Source organism: Ambystoma mexicanum, chromosome 1p, assembly GCF_040938575.1.
Source record: "Ambystoma mexicanum isolate Mex_15411 chromosome 1p, UKY_AmexF1_1, whole genome shotgun sequence".
In the NCBI taxonomy this organism is placed as follows: domain Eukaryota; kingdom Metazoa; phylum Chordata; class Amphibia; order Caudata; family Ambystomatidae; genus Ambystoma; species Ambystoma mexicanum.
The window spans coordinates 1313531580-1313545434 of NC_090921.1; positions in this window are offsets into that span (position 1 = coordinate 1313531580).

Consider the following 13855-nt stretch of genomic DNA (forward strand, 5'->3'; position numbering starts at 1 on the left):
GAAGGGCCTGCGCGTCTTTTTTCCGGGATGTGCGCCAAATTCGTGCGTGGCGCACACGGGCGCACACGTCATTGCAACATCCAGAATTCCATGTGCGAGGCGCACAGCGAAAGTGCACAACTTTAGCTCACACACCAAAAAGGGGGCGGAAAAGGGGGCGGAACGCACGTAATGGGGAACAACGCATGAAAAAGAAGGCGTAACTGGGGAAGTACTGCAGCGAAATACACGAAACACCCACACACACATGAACAACATGTATTCATGGAATGGAATAGGGGAAACCCACGCATGGCAAAAGACACACACAGGCCTAAACACGTCGGCCACACGAAGGCAGGCGGTAGCGTCCCTGCACATTACAAAAGTGTGCGCAAACAACAAACACATACATACAGCTATGATGAATGTCACATTCTGTGACCCCTTAGGAGAAATGACGTGTCATGCAATGCACAGGCATTCCATAAAAGCAAGAAAAAGAGATAAGCGACCCCTGTAGCCCACGTGCGTGTAAGAAAACACACACAGTACGCTGTGGCAGCCAGGAACCCATAAAATACGTTTGTGATCAACACGCAGGCTAGTATGGGCGGAAAAAAGGGGTTCATGACAAACAGGGACACCCGCAGTGGGAAAAATAGCATGTGCGACTCACCGTCTGCCTTGCATGTAGAAGAAGACCGCGTAGCCAACACCCACCTGCTGTGAAGTAATCGCGTGTGAACCCCAACGCCTGGAAAACACACGCACCGCTTTCCACAAAAAGCACGTACAGAGTGATGGAAACCCACGAGGGATCCTCAAACCCATGCCAGGGAAATGCCCACGTGTGTAACGTCACATACGCGCTAAGGGTCTTTCCTCGAATTACACGCTGACGTGCAGTTTTTTCATGTGCCAAATCACTCCGTATCAAGCTGGCCATGCGACAACACATGGAAGACCACGCTCCTGCCCAGAAAGCGGAATTACTGCCCCCCCAGAGCCCTGAGTAGCCTCCCACCAGCCAACTGCTGCTGCCTGCCTGCCTGCTGCCACCGTGCCCTGCCATTTGGTGCCTGCACATCTGCCATCTGAAGGGGTCCAGTTGCTGTGACCACCCCTGCTGGAACAGAAGACTTCCGACTGGTGTTCCATCACTCCACAGCCCAGCCCCAGGACCCAGTTGCCCACCCACACCTGCCTCGGGGGTCGCAATGTTGGGGCAAACACCATCAGAAACCGCTGGTGACCCCCAGCCAGAGAGGCAGAGGGCTACCAGCTTCAGTGACAAGGAAGTTGGTATCCTGGTGGAGCAAGTTCTGGGGCATTATGATGCCCTCTTCACACCATCGTGCGCCGACAAGGAAGGACGGGAGAGGATCTGGGAGGACATAGTGGGTGCCATCAACGCGGAGGGGGTGCCACCCCGCAACATCAAACACGTCCAGAAGCGCTGGGAGGACTACAAATCCAGGACTCTCAAGAAGGCCCGGTGTCTCTTGGAGGCGGCGGATGCAGTGGGGCACCGGGCCCATCTTACCACCCAGCAGGTCCTGGACTGCATTCGCCCAGTGCTTCACCACCAGATCCTCAGGCTGCAGGCCCGTCTGGAGTCGAGCGGTAAGTGCCTATGCATTCACGTTTGAAACAGTGCATGTCGAAGCGTGGTGATAGTTAGCCACTCGGCTGCATGTGTGACATGGGTCATGTATGGATGTGTGTGTGTAGGGAAATGATGGTGCTGCATGTGAGTCTAGTCAGGCGTGACCCACATGGATGGTGTATGTGTTACAATGCATCATGCTGAGCAGCATGCGGAATGCACACATGTATGCATGCCTGTGTCTGTACCTTGACATGTTTGTGGTGTGATAGATGTGTGCTGCTGTCATGGACATGCATGATGTACATATCCGAGTGTCAGAGTAGTGTGTGAGCCATGGATGCATGACACATGTCCGTGACGATGTGTTGAATCACTGATACAGCCTACTCATCCTTGTATCCACTGTGTCTGTGGGCATACAGGGCCAGATGCATGACCCTCTGGTGATGCATGTGCATGTGATCAGCATGTCCCATGATGCATGTGAGTTTCAGCCCTCCATTGGATGAACCTACGGTGCGGTGGACATGGATGCAAATTTTTGTTGCATGTGCCAGGCCGGTTCCTGCATGTGTGTTGCTTGCACTGACCCATGTGTTGTTGGAAGACATGATGGAAGTGATGTATGACAGTGCCACTCATGTGCAATTGCTTTCTGTCTAGGGGATTATTGTACAGTACCCTGATGCTTGTGTTCAATGTCCCCCTTTACACAGCGGCGAGTGAAGAAGAGGGCGGAGATGGCGCTGTGGAGGAAAGCAGCAAGGAAGCCTCCATCGGCTGGCAACGCAAGGCCCAGTCACCCTCCCAGGAAATTCCATCATCCGGGAGCAAGGGGACTGGTGCCGCGTCTACCACTATGGCTGCAGCGGAAGGGACGGATGAGCCCCCACAGGGGCTTGCTACGGCGGAAGACGGTGTTGAGCCATCCAGGTTAGTGGTGTGTATAGAGGAGGAGGAGGCTGCTACAGAGCCGCAAATGGGGCCTGGTGGGGGTGGTACCACTGGTGCAAGTGGTGCAGTCCAGGGGCAGGGGCAGGAGGCAGCACAGGTCGCCACAGAGGTGCCTGTGCATGTCTCTGTCCCTGACACTGTGACTGCATCACCATGCACCAGCAGGGATGCCCCATCCCAAGCGTGTCTGCAGGTAGGGGGGAGGTCCACGTCATCTGGCACTCCTCTACCTGCGGACGAGGGGACCCGTGACCGGATGGAGTCCGTCCTGATTGGTGTCGCGTTGTGCACACGTGTCATTCGTGATGACGTGCGTGGTTCCTGGGGGGACCATGCACGTCATCACGAAGATCTGTGTGCCAACGTGACCCAGTTGGGAGGGGCCATGGTCGGGGGTTTCCTCCATGTGTCGCCCAGTCTTGTCGCCCTCTCCTCCTCTGTGCACACTATAAGCCAGTCGTTCTCTGTGCCGTCTTCCGGCCCAGATGCCACCAGTGCCCCCTGTGGATCTGCCCCAACCAGCGCATCTAGCCAGGTGGAGATCCCATCCCTGCTGCAGTCGGGAGTTGGAAGTCAAGCAGTGGTGGCCACCCCACCAACTGTACCCCAGCAGATGGAGGATGTGCCGGCAACATCGGGCAGGGCACGTGCATGACGGTGCTGGGGGATTCCATCAGCCTGAATGCCATTGTGGTGGCAGAGGCAGTTGCGTCCGAGGCAGCAGCAGGCTCAGCATGGGAAGCATCATGGCTCAGGGCCATCAACACCCCGGGGGCAGGCATCGGCCGAGGTGCAGGAGGACCCCGGACTGGGAGTGTCTTGCGTGTGGCAGCGGTTGGGCCGGCAAATAGATGCTGAGAGGCGGCGGGTGGAGAGGGCACGGCTCAGGATGGTCAGGGCGGAGAACTCCATGCACCAGGCTTTGAGGCGGGTGGATGGCCTTGAGGAAACTCACAGGGATTTGAGGGATTCCATGGCTGCATCCCTGCGAGACCCCGAGTTCAGGGAACAGGCCCGTCTCCGGAACATCACTGAGACTGAGATTCTACTCACCGGCACACCCACTCCCTCCTTCCCTGCAGCTCTCTGGCCAGCCTCTCTTGGCCCTCTTCCTGCGCCTACCTGCAAGGCAAAAAACCTTGGAGTCATCTTCGACTCCACACTCTCCTTCTCTCCTCATATATCTGACGTCTCTAAGAAGTCACACTACCAGCTGCACCTCCTCAGAGGTATTCTTCCCTTCCTCTCCTTCCCCCAGAAGCTCACTGCCTCCCGAGCCCTGGTTCTCTCGAAGCTGGACTACTGTAACAGCCTCTATCTCATGGGTGCACAACATACGGCCCGCGGGCCAGTTGCGGCCCGCCATGCTCTTTTGTCTGGCCTGCGAGGCACAAAGACTTTTCTAATGGAGGGCGGCCCGCGGCCGCCCTCCATTAGGAAAGTCTTTGTTGTCTTCTGGGCCGGACAAAACACTGGCCCTCATTGGCTCAGCACACACACACACCACATCGCTCCTACGAGCCACGTAGTGCGTGTGTGCTGCACCAATGGAGGGCCAGCACTACGGCTGGCGTGGCCAATGAGGCTTGATGCCGGAAGGCATTTCAGCCTTGGACCACGCCAGCCGTAGTACGATTCCAGCGTTCCAGCTTACATGCCGCTTACCTGCCTTCCAGCACGTCTCCGGTAAGTGGTCTGTTTGTGTGTCGGGTTTGTTTTGCTTTATGATTGTGTGTGTATGTTGCGGTGGGGGGGTGGGAGGTGTGTGTCGGATGTGTATGAATGTTTGGATTTGAATGTATTTTGTGTGTATGTTGAGATGCAGGGGTGGGGGTGTGTGTCGGATGTTTCGGATGTGTATGAATGTTTGGATTTGAATGTATTTTGTGTGTATGTTGAGATGCGGGGGTGGGGGTGGTGTGTCGGATGTGTATGAATGTTTGGATTTGAATGTATTTTGTGTGTATGTTGAGATGCGGGGGTGTGTTGGATGTGTATGAATGTTTGGATTTGAATGTATTTTGTGTGTATGTTGAGATGGCGGGGGTGTGTCGGATGTGTATGAATGTTTGGATTTGAATTTATTTTGTGTGTATGTTGAGATGCGGGGGTGGGGGGGTGTGTCGGATATGTATGAATGTTTGGATTTGAATGTATTTTGTGTGTATTTTGAGATGCGGGGGTGGGGGGTGTGTCAGATGTGTATGAATGTTTGGATTTGAATGTATTTTGTGTGTATGTTGAGATGCGGGGGTGTGTCGGATGTGTATGAATGTTTGGATTTGAATGTATTTTGTGTGTATGTTGAGATGCGGGGGTGGGGGGGTGTCGGATGTGTATGAATGTTTGGATTTTAATGTTTTTTGTGTGTTGTTGAGATGCGGTGGGGGGTGTCGGATGTGTATGAATGTATGGATTTTAATGTTTTTTGTGTGTATGTTGAGATGCGGGGGTGGGGGGGTTGTCGGATGTGTATGAATGTTTTGATTTGAATGTTTTTTGTGTGGTGACTTGGGGGGTGGGGGTTCAGGTCTGTATGGGTGCATGTTTGTGTGTGTGCTGAGTTGGGGGGTGGGGGTTCGGGTCTGTATGGGTGCTTGTTTGAGAGTGTGCTGATTTGGGGGTGGGGGGTTCGGGTCTGTATGGGTGCATGTTTGTGTGTGTGCTGAGTTGGGGGGTGGGGGGTTCGGGTCTGTATGGGTGCATGCTTGAGAGTGTGTGTGCTGAGTTGCGGGGTGGGGGGTTTGGAGTTGGGGGGGTGGGTGGTTCGGGTCTTTATGGGTGCATGTTTGTGTGTGTGCTGATTTGGTGGGTGGGGAGTTTGGTTGGGGGTGAGGGTGCCATGGGGCATAGTGTTTGGTTGGATGTGAGGGGGCCATTGGGCATAGTGTTTGGTTGGGGGTGAGGGGGCCATGGGGCATTGTGTTTGGTTGGGGGTGAGGGACATGGGGCATAGTGTTTGGTTGTGGGTGACGGGGCCATAGGGCATAGTGTTTGGTTGGGGGCGAGGGGGCCATAGGGCATTGTGTTTGGTTGGGTGTGAGCGGCCATGGGTCATAGTGTTGGGTTGGGTGTGAGGGGGCCATGGGTCATAGTGTTTGGTTGGGTGTGAAGTGGCCATGGGGCATAGTGTTTGGTTGGGGGTGAGGGGGCCATGGGGCATAATGTTTGGTTGGGTGTAAGGGGGCCATGGGGCATAGTGTTTGGTTGGGGGTGAGGGACATGGGGCATAGTGTTTGGTTGGGGGTGAGGGGGGCCATGGGGCATTGAGTTTGGTTGGGGGTGAGGGGGGCATGGGGCATAATGTTTGGTTGGGTGTAAGGGGGCCATGGGGCATAGTGTTTGGTTGGGGGTGAGAGTCCATGGGGCACAGTGTTTGGTTGGGTGTGAGGGGGCCATGGGGCATAGTGTTTGGTTGGGGGTAAGGGGGCCCTGGGGCATAGTGTTTGGTTGGGGTGAGGGTGCCATGGGGCATAGTGTTTGGTTGGGGGTGAGGGGGCCATGGGGCATAGTGTTTGGTTGGGGGTGAGGGTGCCATGGGGCATAATGTTTGGTTGAGTGTAAGGGGGCCATGGGGCATAGTGTTTGGTTGGGGGTGCGGGACATGGGACATAGTGTTTGGTTGGGGGTGAGGGGGCCATGGGGCATAGTGTTTGGTTGGGGGTGAGGGGTCCATGGGGCATTGTGTTTGGTTGGGGGTGAGGGACATGGGGCATAATGTTTGGTTGGGGGTGAGGGGGCCATGGGGCATAGTGTTTGGTTGCGGGTGAGGGGGCCATGGGGCATTGTGTTTGGTTGGATGTAAGGGGGCCATGGGGCATAGTGTTTGGTTGGGGTGAAGGACATGGGGCATAGTGTTTGGTTGGGGAAGAGGGGGCCATGGGGCATAGTGTTGCACTCCAAGAGTGAACCCAATAATAAAGCTAAAACAGGCACAGTTAGGAGATGTTCATCTTTGGCTTTTTGAGTAAACCTGACTCAACGAAGGCCATACTCCTCTTGGGCAACCCAAATAGCAAACTGTAGCAGTCCAAAATAACGGCATGCCCAATCTAGGGTCAATAAAATATATATAAGTTAATTAAACAGGCGAGATACAATAACTAAATAGAAGCAAATTATAACAATGGAAAATGTGTAGTACAAAATGTAAGTTTGAAATGCAAATAAAAATCGTTACCCCTCAAAAACATTCTTTTTCCATGTGTTTAGTACAAATTGGGGGTTTAAAAAGCCTCCTGCCACGCCCCGCCTACCGCCCCGCCCACATTTACTTTTCGGCCCACTGTAGCCCTCATGTAAGGTACTTTCGGCCCTCTGTCAAAATCAGTTGTGCACCCCTGCTCTATCTTAATCTGCCTGCCTCCACTCTCCGCCCTCTGCAACACATCCAGAACAGAACTGAGAGACTTGTCCTTGGCCTCAGGCCCAGGGACCGTATCTCTCCAGGACTGAAATCTCTACTGGCTCCCAGTGGCTGCGAGGATTAAGTTCAAAACCCTCTGCATTGTCCACAAGGCCTTCTGGGGCCTAAATACCTCCAACTCTCTCTTCCTAAATATCTTCCTTCCCGAGCCCTTCGCTCATCCGTCTCCAACTCCCTCAGGGTCAGCCGCTTCTCGAAGCAATGAGCTGGGGGTAGATCTTTCTCCGCGGCAGGGCCCTCCCTCTGGAACAGCCTTCCTTCCTCCCTGAAACTTGAGGAGAACCATCTCCGGTTCCGGAAGCACCTCAAATCCTTCCTCTTTGCTTCTGCTTTCTCTCTCCCTCTCTCCTGCTAAATTCTTCACTGAAACTGCACTGAATCTGCAACTGGGCCACTCTCACCGACCTCGGTCCTGGGCCCAGCCACTCTCCACTTGCACTGCCTCCCTGGCAACCTCTGCACTGTCTCTGTATCCCTACAGCCCCCCCTTCCCAGCACTTGTCTGCACTTACCTTGCACTTGCCACCAGCTGGCCCTATTTATTTATTTTTATTCTACTTACTTTGGACTCCACTTCCCCCCTCCCCTTTCCCTTGCCTTTTTCCCTTCCCCCTACCCCTGCACTTGCGCGGTCTGAATGACACCTGGCCTAGTAGGATCGCTGTCTGTCTTCCCCTTGTTCCCCCCTCCCTGCCTCGTTGCGTCTTGAAACACTTGTGTATAGGCGCGTTACAAATGCCATATCATATCATATCATATCATATCATATCATGGAGTTCGATGATGCCCTGGCCCGGGACATCGAACAGTGAGCCGTGGGACTAGCCCGCCGCCTTTGTAAATAGTTATGTAGTTGTAGGTTTCCTTTATTATTTTTTTTCCTTTGGGGCGCATGGACTATGCCCCACCTTTTTGTTAATAGTTATTCATTAGGTAGGTTTTTTCTTAGGTTTCCTTTGGATTGTTGGGCACATGGACCCTTGCTTTTTACGTTGTATATAGTTATGGACCTGATTTAACATATTTTTTTTTTTATCATGGCGGTATGGTTTTGTCTTTTTTTTCACTTTGGATTTGGTGCTATGGACGGACACTTTGGAGGAATTTTTCTTTGCATTTTATTCTATTAACCATTAATAATTTTTCCTTCATTTCAGACATCCTTTTATTTATCATTTTATTCTTGTATAATTTCGTTTCATTCATTAATTTTTGTATTTAATACATTTTTATTTTTTACTTCATTTGTGTGGTCTTCTCTCATTGGTTTCGTGCATGTCACAATGTGGGTTTTCTCAATCATGTGTCGCCATTGTGTGGGTTTGACGGACTTGTACTGATGCACATACTGGTTATTTGGCATCTACCATGACATGGGGATTTCAATTTGTAGTGGATGGAATGCTTGGTTGGGTGTTTGGACTGGGGTGGCGTGTGGTGGGATTTTGGTGGCCATAAGGGCCATGGATCTGGATTGTGATGACGTGTTCAGTGGGGGACATGAGTCGAGGCCTGCTGGCAGGTGCCTGTCACTGGGGGGTGTGGGGGACATAAGTCGGGGCCTGCTGGCAGGTGCCCGTCACTGGTGGTGGGTGGGGGACATAAGTCAGGGCCTGCTGGCAGGTGCCCGTCACTGGGGGTGGGTGGGGACATAAGTTGGGGCTCCCAAGTGCATGGTGCCATGTGGCCTGCCTGTGGGGCATTCCCAGGGGTGATGGGCTGCCTGCGGGCTATGGACTGGGTTGATGGTCTGCCTGTGGGGCATGCCCAGGGGTGTGGGGTGGTCCCCTGTGGTGTTGGCTGCCTGTGGGGCATGGGGGTTGGGCACACTGGGAGGGAACACACTTCCAAATCACGTGTAATACTTCACACGCACCCCCGGAATAAACGTACCCCGCTTGCACCAGGCCAATTGCGTGTAAAACTCCCCGCACACCCCTCGGAATACACATACCCCGCTCGCGCTAGGCCTATCACATGTAAAACTCCCCACGCACCCCTCGGAATACACGTACCCCGCTCGCGCTAGGTCAATAGCATGTAAAACTCCCCGCGCAACCCTCAGAATACACGTACCTTGCTCGCACTAGGCCAATAGCGTGTAAAACTTCACACGCACCCCTCAGAATACACGTACCCCGCTCGCGCCAGGCCTATCGCATGTAAACCTCCTTGCGCACCCCTCGGAATACACGTACCCCGCTCGCACTAGGCCAATATCATGTAAAACTTCACACGCACCCCTAAGAATACACGTACCCCGCTCATGCTAGGCCAATAGCGTGTAAAACTTCACACGCACCCCTCCAAATACATGTACCCCGCTCGCACCAGCCCAATTGCATGTATAACTTCACACGCACCCCCGGAATACGCGCAGGCAGCACATCCACCCTGGGCATGCCCCTGCAGGCAGCCCTTCACCCTAGTCCATAGCCCGCAGGCAGCCCATCCACCCTGGCCATTTCCCACAGGCAGCCCTTCACCCCTGGGCATGCCTTGCAGGCTGCCCACTCCACAGGGGGGACTTTTTCCATGTTGTACACGCTATTGGCCTGGCGCGAGCGGGGTACATGTATTCCGAGGGGTGCGTGTGAGGTTTTACACGCTATTGGCCTAGCGCGAGTGGGGTAGGTGTGTTCCGAGGGGTGTGTGTGAAGTTTTACATGCTATTGGCCTAGCGCGAGCAGGGTACGTGTATTCCGAGGGGTGCCTGTGAAGTTTTACACGCTATTGGCCTAGCGCAAGCGGGATACCTATGTTCCACAATACAATACAATACAGAACCACAAGAGTACTATGCCCAAGATCACACGTAGAACCTGACATGACCGCTGCAAACACAGCAAACACAGCAAGCTCCATTACAAATGCAACCGCCACAAGGGCAATCACAGCAAGTGCCTGCTGTTAAGGACCTGTGGATGGGACCTCACAGCATTCGTCCAGATACTTAGCAGAGAAACTTGCACCCATCAAAGACTCCTCACCGAAAGAACAGATGACTCAGCCATGGGGCAAAATATACTGTCTTTATTAACCAATACACACAGGGATCACACAGCAAGAAACAATTCTCCAGCATTCTCAGATTCTGGGCATGTGTCACAAGGTTTTGTTTGCCTGTGATGTCACAAAAATCGAGTCCACCCCAAAACTCTACGGGGCATCCTCATTTGTCAGTTTGGGCTAAGTACATATAGAAAAAACTATACATTAGTATATTTATTCGCTCCCCATAACAGGGGGCTCCACCTGAGATTACCCCTAAATGTTACAAACTACACTGTTGCAGGGTTACAAAGCTAAGTGTACCATTTCAAGGTAATGGGAAAGAACAAGGAGGGCTGTGTGTTCCATATTGTTACCACTGTCTGATCACCTAAGCCCGAGAGAGTGCTTTTAGGTTGCAGTTTTGGTGGGCAACACTTGTATCATTCCACTCCGTCTCGCTGAGAACAGCGTCTCTTCCCGCCACGAGTAAATGAACAGTGTCCTGTTCTTCTGGGTCACGTGTGATATGACGGCAAAACTAAACTCTTCTGTCTGCAAATATGAGGATTTTATTCTGAATTCTTGCAGGTGGCTTGATGCCTCAGGAACCATGAATTTTCCACTGACCCCTGTCCTTGGCTGTGAACACAAGCTCTGCAGTTCATGCCGCAGGGATCATGTCTTCCCTTCCATGTATCTGAGGTCTGCCTTTCCAACCTTATTCATTTCATTCACGCGATAGGTTCCTTTTGTGTTTTCATGGCTTCTTATGGTTTGTTGTAATAAAGCATATGCAAGCTTGGTCCATGTATATTCTGCATCTTGCGGTTTCACTTTGGCGAAAGAAAGAAATGGTTTTTAGCATTTTGTAAATGGATCTGTCCTCTACCTATAGGAGTAATAAGCATGTTTTTCATGTCTACAAGCAAAAAACGAGTGCATGTCTGCGTAGCTTCATGAATGGATGGGTATTTGCTTCATTGCTAATGCAGCTATGTTGTGATGTCCCAATTGACATCATTGATACCTGGCTTTATGGTCAGTCGACCTGGTCCATTGATGAGACCTCTGTCTCCTCGAAACCATCAACAGCGAGTTACACCTTTCATTCTTCATTCTGCAGGCTGACGGTTTCATGGGGTCATAAGGGCAATTCCTGGGACCCTCTCTTCACTATGCAAACACAAAAGATACAAAATCAGATCACGCAGATGCAACAGGCCATAAAACCACAATGGAATGCGAACACGGAGTCCCACAAACACCCACAGCTAGAATAGGAAGTGTGACCGTGGCAGGAGGAAATCCTTTTACAGGTACAGGGATGAATTTATATCCACAATAGGACAGCCCACAGAGCGACCTGATGTGTTCAGTATTATCAGTGACACCAGACCCCCTAATAGGAACCTATGGTCAAGGTAACGATAGAAGGCAAGAAAAATGTGTTCCTTGTAGACACTGGAGCAACTCGTTCCTGTGTCCATGAGGGAAAATACCCAATGTCAGGAATTGCCATTAATGCATAGGGATTCTTTGGGGTGATGAGCTTATTTCCTTTTACAAATACATTACTAATCTCTTTAGGAGAACATGATGTGTTTATGCCATTATTATATTCTCGGCAGACACCAGTTAACATATTAGGGTGTGACTTGATGACAAAATTACTGGTGAAGGAATAGTATGCTCCACTCCAGGGATACTTTATATACATGTGAAAGAGTGTATACTAGCCTTTACAGGCCAGAAGGCATTATGAGGAGACCCTTTAGTTTCAGAAGTATTTTTGTATGGAATGACTGTTTTATTTATGCGGTTACCCAGGTTGGTAGGTAACATTTTGAGAATACCTGAAGAGTTTTTGTTCAGACCAGAAATACCTATGGATAATGAAGATGGACAGGTTATCCCCTTAGAGCTAGAAGCAGCAGTGGTCAGAGAAGAAAGTGTGGTTGTCCATGCAACAGATGATGAGGGAAGGGGTTGGAGAGCAGTGATAGCCCTCGGTGAAGGATATAGGTTGGCATACTTGACAGACTAGGAGCTTTTCAGGGATTATTACTCAGATGATGAATTAGTATTTTTCATAAGTCTCATTTATTGGATTAAAGTGGAGAAAAGAGAAATATGGCAGAGAATGGCAATGGTAAAAAAGAATCTGCCATTTTTCAAGGAAGATTTTGAGAAAGTGCCATATATTCTATGGACTACCAGTCCACATGACGTGGGTCTATTAAAAGGATTAGGAGCAGTTGAAATCAAGCTTAAACCAGGAGCACTTGTCACGACCCTCACCCAAACCCCCCTCTGGCAAACCCATTGGCCAGGTGGAGTCAGGACTCGGGCCTCTAGAGCCTGGCATCCTCTTCAAAAGCCCTCATGGGGCCAGTGCTGGCCCTATGGCACCAGGCTCATACACCATGAACAACAATGTGCTTGGGAACTACTTTAATGTATTGTCAGCCTACATGGAGGCATCGACATAGCTTGCTTCCTAAGAACCAAGCTATGCAGTCTAGTGTTTTGGGTGTGGCCGGCCTGGAACTACTTTCCCTGGTACTACTTTACCTGGTCTACATAAATCACACCCTGACTGCAGAACATGCTTTGTGTTACTTTGCAGCTTGCAACGTGACGCTCACCATGTTCAGCTATTCCCTCGAACCTCGGAGAAGCAGAACGTGCAAGGAGACAAAAGGAACATCATTAGCAGCAGCATCTTAGATGCAGTCTTCATCTTTAAACACCCGCAGCTACTGAGAACAGCTTCCTCGAATATGCACGCCTCCCGGACAGAACAACCTGAAAGAGGAAGATAGAGGCAACATTAAAGAAAGCTTTAGAGACATTTACAAATTACGAACTGCTCAAAAGGCTTACCTGGCTGGTCGCCTCTCGGCTGGCACCACTCCGGACATTCCACTCACTCTGAAGAACACTGCGACCTACAAGGAAGGAAAACACAGGTTAGCAAAGGCAAGACTTCGCAGCGCTGCGCATAGCTCTTACTTACCGCATCATAGCACTCTTAAGGCACCATCATTTACCAGCGGGGCTCAACCAAGCCAGTTCGCCGTGCTGAAGCTCTGCATACCTAAGGGAGAAAAAAGAGACATTTTAAACAAAGAAAGGCATGCAGGATAGCAACAAAACTGAAGAACAGCAATAAGACCTACCTGAACAATATCAACGGGCCGGCGTCAGTGAAGTAACTGGACCGCACTCGCCCATAAAAGACAACGGGCCCCTGCAAAGAAGGCAGGACGGAGAGCACGCCTAATTCTACCACAAGGCAGAACCTTCCCCACAGACCACATCAGGGCAAAGCTGAGAAGCATACCAGTGAGTAACCCAGCTGGGTGGCGTCCCTGTGGATACCAGGTGAGCGTAACAGCACTCTTGCCATGGGTAAAGTAATATCCTGTGTCTAGAAAAATGGATGAAGGTATATTTGAGACCATTTCTGCTTTAATGAAGCAGGGAATATTGGTGCCATCTGAGTCCCTGTGTAACACGGCTGTATACACAGTAAAGAAATCAACTGGGGGGGTTGTGGAGATTTATTCAGGATCCCCGTCCCCTAAACAGTATTGCTGAAGCCGAGTTTCCTTTAGTTCCAAATCCTGCTACAATATTATTCATAATAACATCTGAGGCCAAATATTTTAGTTATAGATAAAAAAATATGCATTATTTTCAATTCCCGTTCCTGAGGACGCATATGATTTGACTTCATTTTTTGTATAGAAATACACACCTGAAACAGACTTGTTTACCTCAGGCATACTGTGACTCCCCCTCAATCTTTTACAGGGTCCTCCAGATGGACCTAGGTAATGTATTTCTTGAGAGTGCAATAATTCAGTACGTAGATGACATATTAGTAT